The following is a 10230-nucleotide window of genomic DNA, read 5'->3' as shown; positions in this document are numbered from 1 at the left end:
TGGGCGGCGATCCCCAGCGCGATGGTGATGGCAGGGCGTGCTCCCCACCCTGCTGCAGGAACGAACGAAGCAGTGCGGAACCCCCGGCAGAGGGAGGGACTTCAAGAAAGCGGCAATGAGTGTCAGTGAATGGACCCTCTCTGGCTTCTCAGTGCCCCCAGTTTTAATACAGAAACCAACTAATTTTTTTTGTCAGGATGGAATCTGGTTTGGGTTGGAATCTGGTTTCATAACCCAAAAAGTCATGAAATAGTTCAGAACAAGTAAATTTCTGGACAAACCTGGTGATTAGAGATGAGAGATCCTGTGAGGTGCCATGCCTTCCTTACTCATGTGTCTCTCCCCGACCATCCAGTTGATGCCATTTCTTCTGCAGAGCCTTTGGGCTTTTGTGTGTACCCTGTGGATCCCTCTTCCCATACGCCTAGTAGCTTTGTTCTTCTGCCATTTCCCTGCCTCCCAGCCCTCCTTCTCTTCCTTCACCCTCATCTCCTTCATCTTTGCTCTGCTGCTACCTGCTCAGTGGTCCAGATAATTTATACTTCACACTTCACAAAATCAGTGTATATGTTCTCTGGGATGAAAGAAGACACATCAGTGTGTTTCCTCAGCAAATGGCCTTGTCTCTAAGCAGTGTCCCTTTCTCCTTGCCCTCATCTCCCTTCTCTCATCTCTTTTGGAATTCACAATGCTATCAGTCATACCTAAAGGTTAAGCTCCAGAGGGCAGAGATCAGCCCTGTGAAAACCTGACCTCAGTGATGACTAACTTTTATGTTAAAAGAATCATGGGGTTTTTTCTCAGCTGTTGCATCAGACCTGGGTGACGTTTGCTCCTAGGCAGTCACATCCTCTCATGGAGCAGTACTGCAGCTGTGGCAATTGTGTGGGTCACCTTGTCAGTGGTTACCAGGATTAAACTGACTCCTTTGCTCTGCTGTCCACTTTATGATGAGGGGATATTCCTTCCCTTCCCTCCTTGACTGATGAAATGGCTTTCCAGCACCAGGGCAGTCAGAGGATCTAACACAGAGATGAGATGGCCACAACTGTCTGTCCCAAGCCCGCCCTCCTACTTCTTCCTTCTCCCAGCCCTTTGTTCTGTCACTGGCACCCCACAACCTCCCCCTGATAAAGCACACGCTGTGAGCTCCCTTTGGCATATCAGCTTCACGATTTTTCCTGGGAACTCTCCTAAGGCAGCCAAGATCAAGAACAAAAGAGAAGTGCTTTCCCAGTGTCTCTCCATCCCCCCTCCGAGGCTGTGCCCTAGACACTCAGCTGCTGTCAGCACAGAAACATTTACATCTTTTACAGCACTCCAGCTCTACTTCTCACGTTTCTCCCCCAGCAAACACCATGGCCATTTCAGTGTGTGCCTGGGGGCAGGGCTTGGGAAAGGACTGGGGAATCACAACTTGAGCAGAGTTTTATGGGTCTGTTTGCACTGAAGGGCCATATCTCAGCTCCCTGACTAGCTACAGACCCAAGAGAAACCCCCTCTGCATTGCTAACCTGTCACCGAAGTGTATGCCATGAATCCAGGGAAGGGAGAGCTGGGCCTGGCTTGCTGGGTCCTGGGCTCCTTGAGGCAGTGCAAGTTAATTCCTGGTGGTGTTTAACCGCAGCCCCATCTGCTCCTGCTTGCTAGGTGTGAAACATCCCATCCCCCATCCTCCCCTGCCTGTTCCATGCATTTTTGCCCTGCCCTGGACCAGTGAAGGAAGCCAGATCCTCCTGCATCCCTGGCCTCCCAGCCCCTGGCTCAGGTCGTTCCCCACTGCCCCTCCATGTTTCCATTTCCCTGTGGTTCCTCTCTGCCTGCTGGCCTGAAGCTGGGATGCATGGAGAAGCCTGACAAACCGATCTTGCTCTGCCTTTGTGTGGTAAGTGGTCCTGGGTGTCCTCTGAAGCAAGCAGCAGTTTCTGTCATCACAGAAAGAAACACAAAACTGCAGCCTTGAATCTGTAGTTTGCTTTCCCTCTTTCCCAGCTCTTCCTTAATGCTGCTGTCTTTGTGATGTTGCGTAATGAAGCACTGCCAGAAGATTATCCCCTTCCTGGGCTTTCCAAAACTGAATCCACCATTTCCTGCCCATGTTTCCAATTTCGAGTCTCCTCATAGGTACCTGTCCTCACCAGAGCTTGCAGCTTCTTCAGTGTGGGATCACCTACAAGCTTTAGCCCTCTGTCAGATCATTAGTAAGGCAGGGGTAATAAAAACTCCCATCCTGAGTTTCAGCTCTGTCTATATTAGGGTGTGAACTAAACCAGATAATTTTCAGCTGGATCAGCAAGCTGAACTGACTGGGAATCCCTCACACTCCTGTGCCACCCCAAAGCAGAGGGTGGGAATGGGAAACCAAGGGGGAGCAAACAGCATAGGCCAGGCTCAGCACGGCTTAAACCTCCATGGAGCCACACCACGGGCTCCTGCTGTGATATCTTAATGATTCTGCCTTTTCCTTCTCCACACTCTCTGTCTTAATTAGCCTTTCCCCCTCCTGTGGGCCAAACTGCTCTGCTTTCTTTTCAATCCTCCTTCCTTGTGCTTTGCCTCTAACAGTGTCTTTCTACTGTACACTTCAAAGGCTTTGCTTGCTGCATCTCCCCCATGCTGGCATTGGCTGGTAACACCCCCAAAGCAGGCCAGGTCTGCCATGAACTCAGAGTCATTGAAACGGCTTTGGGTCCTTTGGATCTGGGTAAGAAGCAGGCATGGGGGAGGAGAGGTCAAGGATTTTCGGCATTTCACCTATAAGAAGAATTATTAGTAACACAGGAAAAAAAAAAGGGGGGGGGAAGAGACCCCTCCTCCACCCACCCACCCTCCCCAGAGGAGAGCCCGCTGAGGGCAGAGTGCTTTTATGTGCAAGTGGGAGGGAAGGAGAGTGTTAGGGCTTCAGAGGGAAATGCTTTGATCTTGACTTTGAATCTCCTTCAGTTCCCAGCTCTCCCCCACTCTCCCACCTATGGCCAGGACCACAGGATGTGGGCAGGACTCCTAGTCCTTGCTCACTGCTATGGTACTTCACTTGCTGTTTCACATTTAATGTCCTCCTGTACACCTGGGAGCCTCACAGAGGCCTTGTGGAACAAGAGCACACTGCCAACACCAAGTTCAAACTTTCCCCCTGTCTCACAGAATGGGAAGAGAAAGGGAGCCCAGCTGGACAGAAGCCAGAAGGGAAAAGAGCCCCGAGATGAGCAGATGTGAATTAGAGATGGGACCTATTCTCAAGGCTCTGGCTCCCCAGGGTGGGGATCAAGCAGACCTGGCTCTCGTGTGTGTCCCAGTGCTTTAGACTGGTCAGTGCTGAACATGACCCAGAAGATGAACTAGGAAGCAGTAACCATTAGGAGAGGGACAGGGAGTGGCTCTCAGAAGACAGCACTGATGTCCCCATGTCCCACAAAGAGTTATTTTAAGTTGGAGAGAGGAGAACAACAATGAGAGCCCTTGGTGTTCTCTGCAGGATGGGAAGGAGGTGGCACTGATGAGTGCTGAATGATGGGGAATGACCCTGAGTTCTGATTCACTTCAAAGGAAGAGGACTATAGGGTGTCAGAGAGACTTAGGGGCCTCCAGTCTCTTGTCCAAGGTGGGATCTAATGTGTAGGCAAGTTCCCCACTTCCCTTGGGAGATGAAACTCCTGACTGGGCCTTGCCCTTAAGCTGTCTTCAAGTTCAGGCCAAATACTTCTGCGTCTGTGTTGCTCCTTTTTTTCTCAGCTGAAGTCACTCCTGTTAATTGCTATCCCTTGCTGAGGTTGATGCACTTGAATATCCCTGGCTGCCAGTTCTCACTTCAGCACCACTAAATAGATTTTTTCCTCACATCATCTCCTATTTATAATTTAATCACTCCAGCTCTGCTACTCCTGGCTGAAAACTTCCTATAGTTTGTTTATTTCCCTTTCAATATGATTGAAGCAGACCTGTCTGCTGGTCCAGCACTGTCCCAGGCATGCACAGACCCAAGCGTGCCTCACAGGACTTCTCTGCAGAGCCCAACCATTGCTCTCTCTGAGCATCACTTTAAGGGCTTCAGCACAGACACGAGGCAGTGGGTTCAAAGGCGGTTTCAGGCCTGGGAATGAGAAGTACCAGACAATGTGAATGCCAAAACAGGACTTCTGTCATTCACAGTAAACAAGTTACTACAAAAATTGAGGTGGACTTCATGTTTTCATTGAGCAATATTGCACCAGAACCCTTTGAAGTTCCTTCTCCCTAAGACTGATGGGCATATTGCAGCTGCAGCAGTCTGATTTCTCTTGCCAGTTCAGGCTGCAAGCTCTGCTCTTTGCTCTTTCCTTGTGGAGTAATGCAAGGCACAGGAGAGAAAGCAGCCAGGACAGTAGACACTTTGGACCCTCCTAGGAGCTCTCATGCTCTCATTTCCATCAGCCCCTCTACAGTCCCACCTCCCCTGACTTCCTGGAGATATTCAAATTCTGCAGTGCTCTGGAGCAAGAAAGGTGGGAAAAACAGAAGCCAGGGTACCAGCAATGACTTTAAGAAGATGGATGTGCCAATTTAGCCCATGTACAGAATATAAATGGGTCACAAAGTAGTGTGGGTCAACCTTTTCCAGCTCTAGAAGTGGTTTTGGCAACTGGTCCACAGTCTGGCCAGCCCCAAATGGCATTTGGCTGCCCAGGTGTTTCAGTTATATCCCATCCTCTCTGAATAGTCTGGTCCACCCATGGACAGCTCTGCAGTAGGTAGGGTGCTCTGACTCCCTCCACTCCTGGAGGTCCCCTAGGTGGGACTGGGAAACTTTCCTGATGGGGTGGATAGCTGAGTGTTTAAATGTTGTCCCCATGTGTGACACTGTCAAGATTGTCACATTCCAGTGACAGAACCAGAGCAAGACCTGTCCTATTATACAAGAAGTCAGCACTAAGTCCTTGAGACATCCTCATGAGGTTCAAGCCAACAAGAATTCTATCTGCTAAACAAAGAGGTTGCTCATGACCTGGGAGAAAGCTCTGTGCCCAAACCTGGAGCAGTAAAACCTGCCTTACAGCACGTGTGCCTGGAGACCCCCCACAGCTGGACATCTCTGCACCTTTTCTCTGAGCCTTGTCTGGGAGAGAACAGGCTGCAAGCAGGCAGGTTAAAACCCAACAGACAGAAAAGCTTCTGGCAGCCATAGCTAAACTGCAAAGGTCTCCATGGCTGTAATGATGAGGCATCCTGCACCAAAGCAGGAAGCACTCTGGTGCCCCACTGAACTCCTCCAAGGAACAGAAAAATGCTAACTACTTGTTTATAAGCTGGAAGCGGGTGTGTGCAGTCATCTGCATAACAGAACTGCCCAAGCTGTCTCTTTGTGTGTTTTCCAGCTCCTATGTTAATCACTGACCCTGCTGACTCCGGCATTTACCAGTGTCTCACTGCCCTGTGAGCACCGCTTTGCATTTGCAACCGAAGAAGTTAAAAGGATGAAGGATGAGAAGGGAAGCTCAGCAGCTGTGGATATGAACACCAGCCTGCCAGAGGGGAAAAGAGCCAGGACTGGACAGGTTGATAGAGAGAGTGGAGCTGGCTTTGAAAGATTGTCTGAAGGGGATAAAGCTCACCAGGGAATGGTTTAGGTCTCTCTTCCTTGCACTGTAGCTTTTCTGGGTCCAGTGAGAGTGACCTCTTTGAGTCCTGAAGGCCAGTGTTCAGTGTCACCTGGGATGATGACTCCTAACTGAGGCTGGGAGGACTCTCAATCGGCCAGTCCACAGCTTCTAGGGAGCCCTTTCCTCCTGTCAAACCCTCCCTGCATTCCTGGGATCAAATGTGAGACAAGAGAAGTGGGAAAAAATGCTCAGGGATATGTGCTTCAGGGCAGTGAAGGTATGCCTTGGTTTGTGCAGCAATGCTTGCCCCTGGACTGTGGTGTAAGCAAAGGCAGCAGGGGAGGGAGCCGGGCACATTTACCCACTGAAATATCTGTGTTTGGTTGCTTCCTGAATTGCACAGGAGGAATCCTGTACACGGTGTCTCTGTAAGCCCTCCTGCCCTCTCCTTGCCAAAGGCTGCAGCAGAAATCATGCCACAGTGAGGTTCCCCAAGGGCAGTGGCATGTGGGACAGGAAACCCTTGCTGTCTCTGGCATCAGGAGTTACTCTGTGCCCCTCACTGGATCTGGAGCAATTGTGGCAGGTTTCAGGCTGGTCCCCAGGGATAGGCTGGGGAGGGGGAGAGGAGGCTAGATACTGCCTGCAACCAGAGCTACACGCAGACAGGGGACGTGGAAGCACTGACAGAGTTAGTGAAGATCCCAGCTCTTCCCTCTTGACCAAACTATGACCCCTGTCATTAAAATGCACCCAGGCCTCACACCGATGACCAGATGGGCTCCTTGGGTTCCTGTTTTGGGGTGGTGTAGGTTGGGATGAGACACGTTCTGGAGGAAGCTCTAGAGCTCTGGACGTGTGCAGACGCCATAGGGTGGAGGTGGTGTTGACAACTTAGCAATGCTGGATCGATGCTGGAATGAGGTGCCTGGTGTGCTGGCTGTTTGCACAGCCTCACGTGATGCCCAAGAGACAGGATGAAGGAAGGCATTGTGAGATCGGGAGTTAAGGAGGGGACCTCGGCCCTGAGATTAGGCTGAGGAGGCAGCAGGGCAGAGATAATGGGGAGAAAGACAGCTCCACTGAGGGCCCAGGCATCAGCAGGCACATGTAAGGCTGTCCAGAGCTGAGGACAGGGAAAAGGTTTCTATAATTTGGATGCCTCCCACAGACAAATGAGAAGGTTTTGACGGGAAGCTTTGTCTGCCTTAGGAGCCCAATGGTCCCACCAGCCTGGCCTTGCTGGTGAAAGGGCTCTACTTGGGAAGGAGAGAGGAAAGGGCATGTCCTAGCTAGCAGGACAGAAGGACCATGGCCTCGTCAGGAGCAAGCCAGGAGAAGGGTTCAGACACAGATACAGGCTGTGCCAATCCTTGGGCTGCAGTGACACTCACCCGGGACATGCCTGCTCCCCGTGGGACACGATGGCTCCGCCACTCGCCATGCGGCTCAAGCCATGCGGGCGGCATGAGGTGCATGAGGATGCTTTGGGGCGCGGGGTGCCCGGGCGCTCCGGGGCGCAGCGGGGCAGGGCGGCCGGAGGTGGCGGGCCCTTTAAGTGCGGCGGCGGCGGCACAATGGCCATTATCACTTTAGCTTTGGAAGTGACCCCCGGCCCGCTCCGCTTTCATCTGGGCCGGGGCCGCGGGGATGGCCCGCTTCCTGGCGGGGGAGGGGAGGGCGGGGGCCGGAGGGGAGGGGAGGGAGGGGCGGCCCGGCCCGGCTCGGCCCGGCCCGGCGCCGCACGCGGCCGCCCGCTCCCGGGGGTCACTGCGGGGCTGGCACCGGGGCGGCCGCGGCTCCGCGCCGCTTCCTGCCGCCGCCCTTAAAGGTGCGGGGCGGCCCGGGGTGCGGGCTGGGCGTGACTTGACCCGCGGAGTCAGGTGAGTGCCGAGCCGTGCTGGGCGCCGTCGGGGCCGCGGCTCCTCGCTATCCCTTCCAAAGCCGCGGGCTGTCCCGCTGTGGCGGCACCATCCCCGGGCGGGCGGGCGTCCAGTCCCCTTCTGCCCTCGGTCTCCGCTCGGCGGCTGCCCGGGCACCGGCGGCCTCTCCCTCGGCCCGGGGCTGTGTGTCCCTTTGTCTCCCGGCGAGGGGAGCGGCCGCCTGTGCTCCCACCCGGGGTGCGGCCGCCTGTGCTCCCACCCGGGGTGCAGGGCCGGTCCCGTCGCGGGGCAGCCGCACGGAGCCGCCCCCGCCGCCTTCGGGAGAGGCGTGAGCAGCCGCGGGTGCTGGGCTGGGGGTGTCCCTCAGGCGCCGCCCGCACCGAGCGCTCAGTGCCCCCGCCCGAGGGGCGGACGAAGCCGGACTTGGCTGCAGCGCTTCGGCCTAGGTTAAGGTGGGTCTGAGGCTTTTCCCTCTCCTGGTGAGCTACGTCCCATTTATGAACTTCGGTGGATCTGTGAATATTGGCAGATGGAGCAGGCATCCTGCTGCCTTTGCTGCTTGCCCCTAGAGCTCCTCCGGTGATATTTCTAGCCTAGACAGCTGCTGGAGGCTACCACTTCTCTGCTTCTGCCGTACGGTCCCGCTGGTTCAAATATCCTCTCAAAGGGGAGCCTGTACCACTGGGGTGGTGTGAACCGCAGCTGGGGCTGGGCAGTGAGCCGCTTTACCCAGGCGGGCTGGGGTGCATGAACACCCCTGCTCCTCTGGGGTACATGGGGTCTTGGGCAGTTGGGGCTGAGGTCTCCTGGATTCCTGCTGGTGGGAGCATTTTTGGGACTGGCTGGGGGAACTTGCACTACTGGATGCCACCAGCCCATCAGTTTAGGTGAGGGAACGTGACCTGCAGCTGTTTCTTATCTGTTACAATGCAAAAGTGGCCAGTTTAGGTAAAACCTTTATCAGCAGCAGAGAGCTCCCTTGGTTACTTCTTGGTGCTGAGGTGGTTTGGTGAACACTTGTCTGTCGTGTTCAGCATGCTTCCCTGGGGCTGTGCAGGGAGAAGTGTTCCCTTTGCATCAGGTCCTCTGTGCTGAGAGCTGCTGGGTTTGATCTGGCCATGAACCAAGCCCCCCAGCTTTTCTGACTTCTGTTTCTGATTACTCAAGCCTCTCTCCACCTGCCCCAGGAGTTCCCTGCTGCTGATTCAGCTGTGGGTTTTGCCTTAGGATTGCTCTGGGAAGCAGGAGCTGACAGTGACATTGAGGCTGTGGATTTATTGCTGAAGAAAAGGATTAATGGCCATTAAGCTGTGCCTCCAGCTCTTCCTTAGTCTTTAAGGGGCTGAGAAATGCCTACTAGGACAGAAATACCAGGGTTGTTGCTGATGCTCTCTAGTTTATATCAACTATGTCCTCACCCTCTTCTGGGTGAAAGGCATCTGTCTTGTCTTTCTTGGCTCTTCTGGTGGGACAGTGCTCAGCAGACCTTGGCTGTTGCAAGGGGAAGTGGCTGGCTCCTAAAGCATTTGACAGACCACAGAGAGGGAGGACTTGGGCTCTCTCAGCCCTATAGTTGTCCTGAGTTCTGCCTTTGTTTCAGCTCCTCATGTTCATGTCACTCAACATAGTCTTAGTCAAAGTTTCTACAGACTTCTAGGAAAATAACAATGCAAATCTGACCTGAAGTGACAATTCCATACCTTCTCAGACCAGGATTTTAGGACAGGTTTATCTTCCCTGCTTCACGGCTGTGTGCATTCTCCTGTGTTTGTCTCTAGTAACTGATGCCCTACAGCTGTGGGAGCAGCTGTAAGAATGCTCTGGCCTCTGACATGCAGGAGATTGTGGAGAAGTTTGGAGCAGGGGAAGGGATGCAATTGGTGATTACCTGTGATCTGATTAAAGGCAAGACTCAGTTGCAGCAGCACAGAGGCTCCTTGTGATGAAGAACTCTTATGTGTCTGTGATTCTGTGGCACCTCATATGGTTTGTTCATGGCCAGGGGCCATAGATGTCACAGCACTAATAACCATATCTGCAGCAGGGCTGAAAATGGGGAGAGTTCTGGCTGGACATCGGCTTTACTGTAGAGCTGCTGCTTTTCCTGCTTCTGCTGTTCCTCATGTACCCACAGAGCTGTGAGTGCATAGTCATACCTGTGAAGTGTTGAGAGAAGGTGAGCTCTGGCTGGACTGTGAACTGAGCAGGCTGCAAAGTGACGCTGTACATAGTAGGTGTGATATGAGAATGAAGATTAGGAGAAAATGGAGGAGATTTGGCTTCTTGAGTGAGGTGTTGTGGTCCCTGGGAGAAAACTGGCCCAAAAGGGGGAGAGTAGGCTGGCTGGGAGAGGTCTGAGCTGTCTGACTGTGAAAGGATGCTGAAGAGGGCTCACTAATGAAGCTGGAGCTAAGAGCTGTGCAGCCATCATGAAAGCCCCTGGAGTGGTGGGGACACTACTGGATTCCACAAGCTGAACAAAGCTTTTGGGTTCCTATGTGGAATCCAGTAGAAACACAAAGCTTTGACCCTTTGTATTCCATGAGCTCCACATATTCTATTCCATTCCTCTCTCTGGCATGCAGAGGGAGGTAGGACAAGACTGGGACCGGCTCAGGCAGGGAGGAGTGCTCCATAAAGAGTCTGTAGTACCCACTCAATACTTGCACTCTGTCTGTACTTTTGGGTTGCCTCTTGCCTGGTAGCTCATCCAAGAGAAGCCCTCCTTTCGTGCCTTCTCCTTTGCCGGTGGTGTGTGTCGGCTGAGCAGC

The sequence above is a fragment of the Zonotrichia albicollis genome, chromosome 6, assembly GCF_047830755.1.
Source record: "Zonotrichia albicollis isolate bZonAlb1 chromosome 6, bZonAlb1.hap1, whole genome shotgun sequence".
NCBI classification, from domain to species: domain Eukaryota; kingdom Metazoa; phylum Chordata; class Aves; order Passeriformes; family Passerellidae; genus Zonotrichia; species Zonotrichia albicollis.
This window is presented reverse-complemented; position numbering follows the sequence as displayed.